This window comes from Lepidochelys olivacea (assembly GCF_965140295.1).
Source record: "Lepidochelys olivacea isolate rLepOli2 genome assembly, chromosome: 14".
NCBI classification, from domain to species: Eukaryota; Metazoa; Chordata; order Testudines; family Cheloniidae; genus Lepidochelys; species Lepidochelys olivacea.
The window spans coordinates 4796837-4812142 of NC_140424.1; the positions used below are offsets into that span (position 1 = coordinate 4796837).

At 46.3% G+C, this 15306-nt stretch overlaps 1 protein-coding gene across 2 annotated transcripts in view; it reads left to right on the forward strand.

The window, feature by feature from the left end:
* LOC311531193 (uncharacterized protein) overlaps positions 1-15306 on the forward strand; it is a 270167-nt gene that overhangs the window by 227407 nt on the left and 27454 nt on the right. The gene's annotated exons all lie outside the window — the stretch shown is intronic.

A 15306-nucleotide genomic window follows, 5' to 3' on the forward strand; every position in this document is an offset into this window, starting at 1 on the left:
AGTTAAACATTTTAACTTGTCAATCAGCCCATGTTTGTTGACCTAAGATTGGCAGATAGGAGAGACAGTTATTAGGGAAAAAAAATGATCACAGTGGAAATATCCTTTTCTCAGCTTTGTTTCTGATATGCAGTCCTGGCATCAATGCTCAGTATTTCTTTTTCCCGACCCTGCTAAATAATGCTGTGAAAATAAACACGCTCAATCAATTTCATCTCCTTAAAGAGACATGTGTGTGTTTAATACTGTTTAACTTGTTTACAGCAAGGAACTCACAACTCCTCACTTTTTTCCCTGATTAAGCCTTCCTGTGGAATACTTACTTCAGCTCTTAAGGACGTTGGCCATCTGTATGTTGCTTCTCTTTTAATGGACTCTGCTGTAAAAAATGGTTCCCTTGGAGAAAGCGGGCAGGGAGTTATTGGTGGGCTGCACTCAGCACTCACTTTGCAAGAGTTCATGCAAACATTTCTCTCCACTTCGATGTATATAGGTTTGCTATGAGGTTCAGGTTTGAACAACCCCCCAGGTGACAAGCGATTAGCGCCAGGGAGCGGGAGCCAGGGTGCCTGGATTCTAATCCCAGATTTGCTGATGACTTGAAGCACATGGGATGTGCAGGTGCTGGATATCAGACCCCAATCCACTGAGTTTCTCCCTCAGGCTGTTTCTCATCAGCACCAAGCAATGCCACAAATTTGTTTGGTGTCAATACCAACTGTCGTGTGACTTTGTTTGCAAGATCTCCATGGACCTTAGTGAATCTTTTGATGAATGAGGTCTGGGTTTGTCATGAAACTAGCACAGGTGAGTGTGGCCTAGTTTCAGGTTTCCTTGCATATTCTGGTCCCACCTTGCACAAAACAGAGAAGTTGTACTCATCCTAGCTCATAGAGAGGTACCGCATGCAGCTGCTGAGAGCTTGGTTCACCCCTGTAGAACTTCACCTGGCAGGAGGAAATGGGGGTAGAAAGTCAGGGGAGAGGGGTGTAGCTATGGACAGACTAAGCGAGAGTGCTTGTCTCTCTCTCTCACCAAAAGAAGTTGGTCCAATAAAAGGCATTGCCTCACCCACCTTGCCTCTCTGGTCCTTGGGTGCAGTATGGCCATGAGTCAAAAAAGAGAATTATATCTAGTCTGTTGCAGAAGGAACTTAATTCATTTCCCTAGGGCAGGTGAAAGTCACTGCATGGGAAGCAGCAATGACAAGTGTGCCCCAAAGTTACTGCTTATCCCCCAATACCACTGCATGCCCCACTTTTTGAAGTGCGGGACTGGGGTAAATTGTGTGCAGCCATAGCTAGTGGTGATGGGGGTAGAGGGGTTTGTCTATTAGAGAATTGCCATGAAGATTGGAGGGAGAAAGTGGGATCATAAGATGATTTCTTAGATGCCTGGCTGGTGTGTCTAACTCACATACTCAGGATCCAACAGGTCTCCAGATTTGGGATCAGGAAGGAATTTTCCCTCAGGTCATATTGGCAGGGACCTTGGAGTTTTTTCCCTTCCACAGCAGAGTGAATTATCTGCTATATTCATCTGGGCATACATCTTCTAATCGATGGCTGGGGCCTTGGGCATTTGGCATCTGAATTTGGCCAGAAGGAAGAAGACTCCTTGTGCCACAGTTGTCCAGCTCTTATGCTTCCAAGGTTATGCTACTGCAGTGTGCTCTATGTGGAGACATCCTGGAACTGGTCAGAAGCTTCAGGCTAGTAAAGAAAGTCGATACCTTCTTCCTCAATGGTGTTAGTTGTAGGGAACTATTGTCCCAAGAACAGAACCGGAGTCCCATTGTCCCAAGATTGTATTGGTTTCCAGTCTGTATCCAAGTGTGTATCTAGCCCTGTAAAGCACCTCATTATTTGAGTTCTGGAAATCTTAGGTGTGGTCTACCCACGAAGTTGCACTGGTTTAACTCAAGCTGCATTTTTCAACTGGTTTACTTCAACGGGAACACAGCCCTGTCGGGGCAGTTTTATATCAGTTTAAACTAAATTTAAGCCATTTAAATCTGATATGAATGTGCCCAAACTACAATGTGCACCAGTTTAGCTAATTTCTAGTGGGAATTGGGTATCCCGTTTCCTGAAAAAACTTCGAAAATCTCAGCTTCCATGTCACTCCCTATTTATCATAACGGAAGCTGATGCCAGCTGGGGCCCTTCTGCAAAACTGTTGCTCTATGGGAGTCGAAGGCCCAAAAGTGTCAGTATTGTGAACTAGCTGTGATGTGGACACTTGTGTTTTAGAAACTAGACTTAAAATAAATCATTTAATATAGGCCACCAAATAGCCATCCTGATTTCCAGCACTCGCTGGCCAACCCAGGCTGGATTTGACCACGCAACCTGGTGAGGTGAAAAGCTCCATGGGTGAAATCATGGCCTCACTGAGAATGTCTAAACTGTAAAAAGAAAACAAAAAAACCACCCACAGCTGTGAGTCTCAGAGCCCGGTCTACAGACTTAGGTTTGCAGGGCTTGAGCTACAAATAGCCATGCAGACGTTCCTGCTCAGGTTGGAGCTTGGGTTCTGAAACCCACCCTTTCCCCGGGTTTCAGTCCCTGAGCACCAGCCCAAATGGGAATGTCTACACTTCAGTTTTTAGCACATTAACATGAGCCCCATGTGCCTGAGTACGTAGACTTGGGCTTTGAGATGCGCTGCTGGGGATTTTCTTTTGCAGTGTAGACATATTCATGGAAGTCAACGGGAGGGTTGCCACTGACTTCAGTGGAGCCAGGATTCAACCCCAAGTCTTCAGTTACCCGAGCCATGTGGTCCGCATACAGGCATGCTTTTGTTGGTAGGGAAGACAGTGGCATTAGCAATGGATATATCATCCTCAAGGAAGGGCCTGTGGCTCTGGAATTGCTTCTCCCCTTGGTCCAGCACAGCCAGGGAGTTTATTGACCATCAGGTGTAAAGTTCATGTCCGCAGTCTTTTGCCTACGAAGGTTGATGGTGGAACGCACTGAGGTGGTGCTGAAGGAGTGTAATTTATCTGGCACCGGTCAATATGCTGCTCTCTTATATTTGAACACGTGCCCAGAAATCTCAGTGACAGGCACATTTTATATATTTTAATATAAAAAGCTATACATTTGAAAAATTGTTGAATAATTTTATGGGAAAGGAATGTTTTCCCACATGGGGCCCCAAAGCATGGTAATAAGCAGGGGGATATTGGTATTTTTTAAAATAATATTTGAAAGGATTTGTAAATCCATATTTATAAGCATGGAAACCTCACGCAAGAGACCAAATTAAGACCTGATGGGAGGGGGGACAGAGCAAAGCCCCTGCTTCCACACTGGCAATTTTTAAATCTAGTTGGGATTTCCCCCCCCTAAAAATACGCTCTAGTTCAAACAGAAATTGTTGAAGGGAAGTTCTATGGCCTGGGTTCTACAGGAGGTCAGAACAGGTGATCACGGGGGTCTCTTCTGGCCTTGGAATCTATGAATCCATGCCCAAACTAAATTTGGTGAAAATCAAGCTAAATGGACTGCTGAAGTGTCTGCCTGTCTACCTGGGCTTTCCACAGCATCATCAGAAAACAGATTTTTTTTAAAAAAAGTCCTGTGATTTAATAATTATAAAAATGAGCTCTTTGTTCTACTTTATGCCAAAATTAGCTCTCTTCTTCTTGAGGTCGGGGGTGGGGGACAGGAGTTCACCCGACACCTCCAACCAACAAAAGGGAGAGTGGGGGAAAAGTAATTTGACTGAGCTACCTTAAATTCTGATTAACTCTAACTCTTGTCCCTCCCCCCCCACACTTTTCCATTCAAAGAGCAGAAGGATTATAGGTGCTGTAATTACCCAGCAGACCTGTACGTCATTTGCTGGACCACAATATTTTTCTTGCTCACTGTGCTCTCTTTCTTAGAGACAAATTTATTCTGTGGATGAAGACATGAGTTATCCTGGTAGACACTTTCCAAAAACACATTTTTATTTTAAAGGGCTGGGGAAAATCCTCGATGATGCCAACAGAGCCTATTTATTTTGTTTCAGAAAGGTGGGGTCCCTCCTCTTTATTCTGGTGACATTTAGCTCTGCAAAATATCCCAGGAGCCAGATGAAAGCCTCAATGTGTGAGGAGGAAGGTCACAAGGGAGATGAGTTACCATCATCAGCCCAGGCTGCAATTGCGAATCCACCTCAGAGGTGAACACACCTTGTTACAGTGGGTTTTTAGAAGATAGACCGTAGGATGAAATAACCCTGGGTGGTCCTCCAGGGTCAGCTGAAGGGAGATTTCCACAAGATATATGTCAAGAGGCAAGTTCTAAAAGGGCTTCAGTCTCCCGGTGATGCAAATCCGCCTCCTTCATCATTTGAATTGATTAGTGAGAGTTAAAAAAATAATGCAGCCAATAAGGAACTTGGGGGACCGGAAGTGTCCTCTGGGGTTAGAATTATAGAATATCAGGGTTGGAAGGGACCTCAGGAGGTCATCTAGTCCAACCCCCTGCCCAAAGCAGGACCAATCCCCAATTTTTGCCCTAGATCCCAAATGGCCCCCCTAAGGGTTGAACTCATAACCGTGGGTTTAGCAGGCCAAAGCTCAAACCACTGAGCTCTCCCTTCCCCAGGGTTATCAAGTCCAGCTCCCCATCTATCGCAGGCCAGACCTTCATATAATCCCTTTCATAGGCTGAAGCCCTTTCTTATATTGAGTTAGGTTGTTTGCCCCCGCTAGTCTTACTGGGAGGCTGTTACTGAACTTCACTCCTCTGACAATTAGAAACCTCTTCTGGTTCCCCGCCTAAATTTATTCATGGCCAGTTCATACCCATTTGCTCATGTGCCAACGTGGTCCTTTTGCTTAAATAGCTCTTCTCCCTCAAGTAGGGTTGCCAACTTTCTCATGGCACAAAACCAAACACCCTGGTCCCGCCCCTTCCCCTAGCCCCTGCCCTTCCCCTAGCCCCCATCCCTGCCCTGCTCCTACTCCAAGGCCCCACCCCTGCTCACTTCATCCCCCCTTCCTCCATCGCTTGTCCCCATCCTCACTTACTTTCACCAGGCTGGGGCAGGGGGTTGGGGTGTGGGATGGGGATGAGGGCTAGGACTGGGGGTGTAGGCTCTGGGGTAGGGCTGGGTATGAGGGGTTTGGGGTGCAGAAGAGGGCTCCAGGATGGGGTAGGGGGTTGGGATGCAGAGGAGTTATGGACTCTGGGGTGGGGGTGCAGACTCCAGGTGGGGCCAGAAATGAGGGGTTCAGGATGCGGGAGAGAGCTCTGGGCTGGGTCAGGGAGTAGGGGGTGAGGACCCCGGCTGGGAGAGCAGGTTCTGGGGTGGGGCTGGGGATGAGGGGTTTGGGGTGCAGGAAGGGGTGTGGGCTCTGTCTGGGGATGTGGGCACTGGGGTGGGCTGGGGATGAAGGGTTTGGCATGAAGGAGGGGGCTGGGGCAGGGGGTTGTGGTGTGTGGGGGGGTGAGGGCTCTGGCTGGGGGTGCAGGTTCTGGCGTGGGGCTGGGGCTGAGGGGTTTGGGGTGCAGGAGGGGGCTCAGAACTGGGGCAGGGAGTTGGTGAGTTGGGGTGTGTGCAGGGGGCAAACTCCGGGAGGGAGTTTGGGGTCCTGGCGGCGCTTACTGGAGCTCCCAGGAAGCAGCCACCAGGTCCTTGCAGCCCCTAGGCACATTGGCGGCCAGGGAGACTCTGTAGGTGCCACCCCCACAGCTCTCATTGGTTGCTGTTCCCAGCCAATGGGAGCTGTGGAGCTGGCACTGGGGTGGGGGCAGCGCACGGAGCCTCCCTGGCCGTCCATGCGCCTAGGGGCTGCAAGGACCTGGCAGCTGCTTCCAGGAGCCACTAGGGCAGGCAGGGAGCCTGCCTTAGCCCCAGGCCCCTGCTGCGCCACCTCCTGGACTTTTAACCACCGACCAGAGCCCCTTTTTGACGGGGCATTCTGGTGGAAAACTGGACGCCCGGCAACCTTATCTCCCTGCCTGCTGTTTACCCTCTCGAGGCATTTAGGGAGCACAATCAGATCTCCTCTCAGCCTTTGTTTTGTTAGGCTTACCCATAATGAAGGCTGCTGGCCCTGATTACGAGCAGTGGGTTGACTCTCGGACTGTGCACCTCCTGAATTCTAGGCTCGGCACCAAGGCCAGTCAGCACCTGCCAGAAGTTGTTCTAATTTAGGGTGGCACTGAAAGTCTTCCTGTGGCATGGAAGGGAGCAGACCCCCCTGGGCTCACCCTTCCTCACATGTAGGCATTGCCCCAACACACTGGCTGGCTGCTCATGTGTGAATGCACAGGTGTTCTACCAGCGTAACACCGTGAGGATGTTTAACCTGGGAGCCAATGAAGCCAACTTTGCAGCCTCTGTAAGGCAGCGGAGCTGCCAAAGCATTATAGAATCTCAGGGTTGGGAGGGACCTCAGGAGGTCATCTAGTCCAACCCCCTGCTCAAAGCAGGACCAATCCCCAATTTTTGCCCCAGGTCCCTAAATAGCCTTCTCGAGGATTGAACTCACAACCCTGGGTTTAGCAGGCCAATGCTCAAACCACTTGAGCTATCCCTCCCCCCAAACAGGCTTATCACCCTCCTTGGGTGGGCTCGAACCGCCATCGTTCCAGTTAACCGCTGAATGCGCTGACCCATTGCGCGACAGAGGCAGATAGCTAAAGGAGCCACAACCCAGGGCTGGCCCAGGAGGCAATGGGTCATATTCGACCTTGCTGCAATTCTGCCGAAGTCAATAGATTTGCACCTGAGATGGGTTTGGTCTGTTTGTTCCCGATTCCAAAAGGAAGGGGTTTTGGGGAGGCAAATCCTTCTCTTCTTAGGGGGACTGGATTATTCCATGTCTTCCAGGAGGTGCTTTTGAGAAACGCTTATAGGCTGTGCTTAGAGCAAAACAGGAGGAGGGAGAATAAAACAATAACGCGCCCTGAAACTGATAGCAAGAAATGAGAAGATAGGGGAATGCAATAAATGAACAGAGACTCCCTTTGAAGTTGGCCAGAGCGATAATTGAACGTTTCAACCCAGCCCAGCCAGGGTTTTGTGTTTCATGCCTCTGTGCAGTTTTATTCTGAGTCCAGGGAGAGTAAGTAGCTCTGTAGCGCCAACATGCTGGGGTGAAAGGAGGTGAATGGGAACTGAAAGGCATCCCAACAGAATGGGCCCTGGCCTCAGACTCCTGGGTAAAAAGAAAGCAACTAAAAAAGTGTGTGTGTGTGTGTGTGTGTGTGTGTGTGTGCCGGGGGTGGGGGGATGGGTGGGTGATCTAAGCAGAAAGTGATGAGCCATGCACCATCTCCTCCTTGTGTCTGCTCCATGCTAGCATTCCAGCTTCTCCTGCTGCACAGCAAGGAGGCTTTTCACCAGGGAGAGTCACAGCCAGGTCTGTGGCTGCTGAAAAGCAGGCTGCACCATCAGAGCTGTGCAAACCCGACTGGGAGCTGAACCCTTAAGAGGAGGTGAGAAAAGCTCGTTCCCTCCCTCCCACTTTCACCTTTCCCCCCTTAGAAGCCAATTACAGCCAGGCAGGTTTGCTGCAGGGAGCCAGCAGCAGCAGGAGAGGGAAAGAGGGTGAATATGTCTTCTTCAGATGGCTCCTCCGACAGCAAGAGACCTCTCTTGGCTCTGTTTCTCTGAAGCAGTGCAAAGACTCCAGGTGTACTCCACTAGAGATTTTCTTTTTTTCTGGAAGGCAAAGCATAATCCCCACTCTACCTCTCCAGAAAGAAAGGGATGAAAAACCTTACGAAAGCATTTGCAAAATATGCACATCCAAGTGCTGGGGTGGACTAGACATGCTTCGTTAGATCCATGGATCATCCTGAGTCATATCTGCAGCAGTCCAGATGTCTGCTTCAGAAACAGCAAGCTCTTCGCAGGTGGGAGCATTCCTTACTGGTCGGAGGGAGTGGAAGGAATGAACAGAGCATTAGACTGGGAGTTAGGAGCATGGCTCCTTTCTTGGCTCAGCTGCAGACTCGCATTGTGAATTTGGGCAATTCACTTCATCTTCCTGTGCCTTAGTTCCCACTGGTAAGATGGGGATAATACCGCCCTAACTCCAGGGCTGTTGTGAGGATTAATCCATTGTGAGGCATTCATACACTAGGATGCTGAAGACTGGATAAGTACATGGATAAATTCTGCTTTTTTTAATGTGCTTCATACATTTATGACTCATTTTAAATTAGCCATACTTATTATCTAATATATCATATATAAATATTCTAATATCTCATAGTTATCCTAATTACATATCTAAAGCAGTTGGCAATATGACACCACCCAGATGTGGAGGAACCCTTCCTGTAGGTAAGAAGATAGGTTTAAGTCTGTCCCTGGGTTTCAAATTCCAACAAGGAAAAGGGAGCCCCAACAACCCAAATATCCCTAATATAATCATCTGAGCATCACGCTGGACTGCATAGTCTGACACCGAGCTGCAAATTATCACGTGGGTCATTTGCAAAGGATGAGAGTCTGCTCCGTCTTGGCAGCTCTGTCAGGTTCCTTGAAATACTATGTCCCTAAGCAGATTGCATGCAAATATTTAGACATTAGTACACACCGACTGGCACACAATTAGCTTGTACTTACAGAGGGATGAAGTTTAATCAGCTCCTGGGCAAAACACACTGTGCTGCATAACCATTGCCCAAGGGACTCCTGTGGTTTCAGATGATGGAAAGGGAAAGCAGATCCTGAATGATGCAGACTTTCTTCCAACTGTCCTTTGGTCCAAGAGCTGCCAGAGGGTTTCTGGGTCTAGGACAGTGATTCTCCAATTTACAATTGTAGGCCTCATATGCACCTCTCTCTGTGTTATGTGGGCCACATCCACACAACATATATACTACCTATATGGCCCTGGGGATGTCACATGGACCACATCTGTGTGCCAATTGGGCCACAAGCAGCCCCTGGGCCACAGGTTGAGAACCACTTGTCTAGGAGGTGGCAGTAGGGAGCCTTATTCAACCTTTTTGGTTCCCCTCATTCTCTGTCGCTCCCCGCATCTTCCCCAACATCTCTTATCTTTTTCTGTCTCTCTTCCAATCACATTCTTGTTATGTACATCCACCTAAATGACCCTATTGGTCCCTTCTGGCTTTAGAATCCAAATCTATCTCCCTCCCTATAGTTAAAGAAGAAGATAAAGAAACAATCGCTCAGTTGAAATCAAGGCACTTCTAAACAGCAGTGCTTTGAGTGCGCACCCCATGTTAGCCTGAATGCAAACAGGACAAAGATTTGTCATCCCAAGATGGATTTTTTCCCCTCTTTTTTAGTAGCACATACACAGATTGTCCTGATCAGCAATGCAGTTTCTCCATGAGTCCGACTCAGTGTATTCCCTTGCCAGAACTTTGCAGCCCTTGCAGATATTTTCATGTTGCCACTGGAAATGTATTACAGACAGCTTTAGATAGGGCATCCAGTCAGTAAGCAAGTATTTCCTTTGCGATACAGAATAGAATGTTAAAGACTTCCGGGACTGTAATTATACAAACACAATATAGCCCACTTTAGGAACACTGATAAGCTGTGGAGCTGTACTTTGGGTTTACAAAATCTTTTCTCATTTCCACAGTGCATGAGCACTGCATGCCTTCAAGAGCTAACTCTCCTTCCCTGATCAGCCCATCTTCTAGTTGCTGTGGTGGGTCAATGTAACATCATTGTCCCAGCTTTTACTTTCATATTGATTTGTTTCCTATATATTTATTTTACCATTGATTCCCACACCTATGCTAATCCATCAGCACACCTCAGTCCTTTAGTATGCCCTCACTATGTCAGCCCTGTACTCTCACACAGCTTTGCCAGTGCAGTTAAGCTCTGCCCTCTTGTGTAACTCTGTCCTGGTCTACAGCATCCACTGGCCCTAGGAAACCTTTGAGGGGCTTCAGCCATTGGTTCTGAGTGAGTTGGCTTCTGTTCCCACCCAGGCGGGCTGAAGGTCAGGTGACTTGCCCAGGTCACATAGCAAGTGAGTGACTGGAACTGGAAAGAGAATCCAGGACATTCCAGGCTGCTGGTCCTTTGCGCTCTCACCAGTAGATCACACAGCTGCCACTGTGATCGACAAAACAGAGGCCAGCAATGACTAATAGCAATCTCCTATGTAGTGCGTTTCACCTATAGATCTCAAAATGCTATACAAAAAGAAGCCCATACCATTACCCCCACACACACAGATGGGGAAACTGAGGCACAGGGAGGTGAAGTGACTCGCCCAAGGTCCTCCAGCAAACCACCGGCAGAGCTGGGAAGTGCACTCAGGTTTCCTGAGTCTCAGTCCAGTGGCCTGTCCACTAGGCCACACACTACCTCAGTGCACCCGTGGTGGTGGCTGTGCAATGGGATGTCTGTAAAATGCCCCTCTGTCTGTACTGGTGTAACTGATGCGGGTAAGTTTGAAAACACGCACTGTCCCTGTGATAATCAAGGAGAATCTAGACAATGCTGCCTGTCGGGCAGAGGGTCTGGAGAGGTACAGTCATGTCTCAGCAGCATGCAGAAACATTGTACTTTTTTTATTTTTTGGTGCAGACAGTGTAGAAGCCAAGTACCCTGTAAATCAGCAGTGAAACAGATAGTTCACAGAGAGGAGCAGCTCATGTGTGACCTAGGCAAGCTAGCCTGATTCTGTTCAGCCACTCCACTTCTTGGGAAAGTGAGCCCCTTCCCCCTGCCCATCAATGCCTCTGGCAACTTACCAGCTGGGACAGACATCGGCTGTGAGATCAGCCCATCACGCTGCATCCGTCCGGACTCCCCTCCTGGCAGCACCAGCAGTGTGGGATGACTATGGAATAATCTTGGCATGCATGGACCCTGGTCATCCTGTAGAGAGGCCATAAATCTTCAAGAGTTTCTCAAGAAGCTGGCATTTTATTTGCTGTCCTAGTTTGCCTCCTTGATCCTGCTTTCATGATGCTTGATTTAAAGGGGCAGCTCTAAAACCCAAACTGGGTGCTGTTGACTGGCACAAATAGGAAACTTGAATGGAGAGCTGCAAAAAAGCACATCAGGCACCGAGACAAGCATTTTCAGGTTTCTGAATGGAAAAGATAACTTCCCTGCTTATGCTGAAGTTATTTGCAAATAAATGTGTTCACTGTTCCACCTATAGATCTCGCGTTATCCCTATAGATTTCCTCATTTCTTTTCATCAATAGTCACTCAATTTTTTTTGTCTTATTAGAGCAGCTTTGTTCAAGTGCATTAAAACCTCCTGTTCTGAAATACTGTCTATTCAATAAAATAAATGAAAAAAGATCCCAACTGTCTGGAGGCAAAATCAGTACCAACTGCTTTCTGATAAGGATGTTTCAAGGCACCGGTGGATTGCTTTCAAACTGTAATGAATGCATGAATGCTTTTTAACCCATCCACCCAAAGTATCTGCAACATAATCTTGCATTCTACCAGATGCTGCATACACTGATGTCATGCTTTTATTTTAAATGTAGTTATCAATGCAGTTCACATTCTTAGGGCAATCCAGGCTTCCCTGCACCTTCCCTGAATCTCAGCAAGCCCAGGGGATGTGCAATCCTAACACAATTGGGCTGCTCAGATGGGCAGAAATCCATTACTCAGCAGTATGTGCAGGGAGAAAACATGGCTATTAGTTTTCAACAAATGGACGCTGTCCTTTTCAAAAGCTAAGCAGAAAGGACAGTGAAGTACATTGCTTAACATTTCAGTAGAGAAGGGGGAAGGTTCACTGATCCTGGGTAAAGAGCAGGAGAGTTGAGATGATGAGAAAGATTTCAGATTCATTGCTCTATCTTTGAATTCCAGGAAGGTCCATAGCTGAAAACATAATAAGGTTCCTTGGTTACAAGAACCACATTTGAAAAGATAGATAAAAAAAAATAGATAAAGGATGGGTGTGGACCTGGTAACGGAGAGAGGTAAAGTGGCTGGTCCAAGGTCACACAGCAGGTCATAGGTAGAGTTGGGAATTGAACTCAGGTCTCCTGACTCTCACTAGACCAAGCTGCCTCACTTCGGTGCACAGGACATACTGAAGTAGTGTATAAATAGGGCCTTACCAAATTCATGGTCCATTTTGGTCAATGTCACAGTGACAGGGTTTTAAAAATCGTAAATTCCATGATTTCAGCTATTTAAATCTGGAATTTCACAGTGTTGTAATTGTAGGGGGTCCTGACCCAAAAAAGAGTTGGGGGGGGGCACAAGGGGGAGGTTGCAGTACGGCTACCCTTACTTCTGCACTGCTGCTGGCAAGGGCGCTGCCTCAGAGCTGGGCAGCTGGAGAGCAGCGGCTGCTGGCCGGGAGCCCAGCTCGGAAGGCAGAGCCACCCTCAGCAGCAGCACAGAAGTACGGGTGTCATGGTGTGGTGTTGCCACCCTTAGTTTTGTGCTGCTGCTGGCAGGGCGCTGCCTTTGGAGCTGGGTGTCCGGCCAGCAGCCGCTGCTCTCCAGCCGCCCAGCTCTGAAGGCAGTGCAAAAGTAAGGGTGGCAATACCATGACCCCCCCTAAAATAACCTTGTGACCCCGCTGTAACTCCCTTTTGGGACAGAACCCCCAATTTGAGAAACGTTGGTCTCCCACATGAAATCTGTATAGTATAGGATAAAAGCGCACAAAAGATCAGATTTTACAATGGAAGACAAGATTTCATGGTCCGTACCGCGTTTTTCATGACTGTGAATTTGGTAGGGCCTTGTGTATAGACATATTGGCAGGGCAATTACTGCACAGACAAATGGAATAGGAAGAGCTCACTTATTTTATTTAGGGAAGAAATGTTAGAAGACCATTACCAATGTCCAGGCTAATTCACTATATTGTGGGATCTTTTTTTGAAAAACAAAACCCCTCTCTGCCTGTTGCACTTTGTTAAAGATGAATCCAGTTACTCTGAAGGAGAACACAAACTTGTTACTAGATTTTCTTTTCTTTTAGTAATGATATAGATACATCCAGGGAAATATTTCAGAAAGGGACTATTAAGTAATAAATGGAAATTACAGAGTGTAGTGCCTTACATCCTGAACTGCAAAAACTTGGTTCCAAGAACATTTCTCTTTCATCGATCTCCCAAACCACCTGCAGTTTATAATATGCTTTCTATTTCCTTTCAAAGTTTTGTTTAACACAAGTGCTTACAAGTACACATATACATGCAACTCAGGAGGCTTCTTGGTCTCATAGACTTCATAGACTTCAGTACTTTGGCTGAAAGGCACTCTAAAGAGATCTAAAGTTTGAGTTCTGATCTGGCATTTGGACTGGATTTTGTTTATGAGTCTATGAAGAATAAATCCACAGCTCCTTCTTCCAATACATCTATCCCAGTTTCAAGTAAACATTGTGGTCAATAATGTATAGGCTATCTTCTGTAAATCATGATATCAAAGGGTTGTCACGAGAAAAATACACTCACAAATACTGAGATGATAAATACTTAAAGGAACCTAGCATGCTCTGAGAATCTGCATTCAGATACAGAAGCAAACCGTTTCATTGATTCATAGAGGTTAAGGCCAGAAGGGCCAGTTAGATCATTTAGTCTGACCTCCTGTGTATGACAGACAACGACATTTCACCCAGTTACACTTGTACTGATCCCAATAACTTGTGTTTGACTAAAGCCTATCTTCCATAAAGGCATCAAGTCTTTGACTGAACACATCGAGAGATGGAGACTCCACCATTTCTCTTGGTAGTTTGCTCCAAAGATTAATCACTCTCACTGTTAAATAAATTGTGCCTTGTTTCCGATTTAAGTGTGTCTGGCTTCAGCTTCTGGCCATTGGTTCTGGGTTTGTCTTTCTCTCAATCTTCTTTTTGATAAGATACACAGAGTGAGCTCTAAAAGTCTCTCATTGTAAGGCATTTTGTTTAGCCCTTGAATCATTTATATAGTGTTGATCTCACCAATGCTGTATACACAGGTAAAATTACCTCCTTATTACTATTCACTATTCCCATTTATAATCCAAGGATTGCATTAGTCCTTTTAGTCACAGCATCACACGGGGAGTTCATGTTCAGTTATTTGTCCACTATGATCCCTAAATCCTTTTTAGAGTCATTCCTTTCCAGGATACAGTCCCCCATTCTGTAGATATTCTGTATCGCCTTTTCCATTATTTTGCTTGCTATTGATGTTAGGTAACCACCCTATAGTTACCTGGGTCATCTGTTTGTCCTTTTTGAGTATTGGCACAACATTAGCACTCTTCCAGTCTTCTGAAATTTACTCTGTATTTATTAAAAATTAACCACAGTATCCCAGAGGTCTCCTCAGCCAGCTCTTTTGGGACTCTTGGAGGCAGATTATCTGGGTCTGCTGATTTAAAAATGTTTACTCCTATTACAAGTTGTTTAACATCCTCTTTGGTTACTAATAGACTGGAAAGTAACTCATCATCCTCATGTGATACATACACTTCATCCTGCTTCTTTCCAAATGCAGAACAGAAATATTTATTGAAAACCTCTCAGTGATTATTAACAATTTTACCATCTCTATCTAGTAATGGGCCTATACCATTGCTAGAATTTCTTTTCTTCCCAATATGCTTAAAAAACAATAGCACACCCTAGGCAAGTCACAGCAGTAGTTTCCTCGTCATCCATATCTGCTACAAGGCATAGAACCAAAACTAAATGGAAGGACCCCCACTCCTTGCCTAAAATCCCTCCCAAGCTCCCCTGTTTGCCACTTCTGCTTGCCTACTCAGGTGTTCGGCTGGTATTATAACCCCTTGGAAAGCATCTTGATGTAAGCTTATTCCCCTTGGAAAGCCTAGACTGATATTTACCTTCAAGGATGTTAAACATATCTGCCCACAGTATTGATGTCTTTAGTTAAGGGATAATATTTGGTTCAAACCATCCACATCTATCCTTCTGAGTTTCTAGCTGTATCGGCTCTTTCACTAGACTTGACCAAAAATACAACTTTATTTTGATTACAGAGCTTTCCTGCCCTTTGGGGAGAGGGAGAGAAATCATACTGTACCTCTATTGTTTCTGACAGTTCATTTACACAAATGAAACAAGCCATTCATCACCAGAAATCCATCAAATGGAAGCTGTCTTCAGCTTTGGGGTGCATAAAATATGCAATATTTCAGCATTATGGATTTACATCGAACAGCGTATCCAATACAATAAGGATTTGCCTTAGATCCCAGGGTAATATATTCATGGCACTGCTGTTTTTTTTGCCTCTGTACCAACCTTTTTGCAACTTCAATTCTAACCTGCTTTATTTAGGCCTGTTAAAAATCACACAGTCTCCCTCTTATCTGAACCAGTGGCATGTTATCATT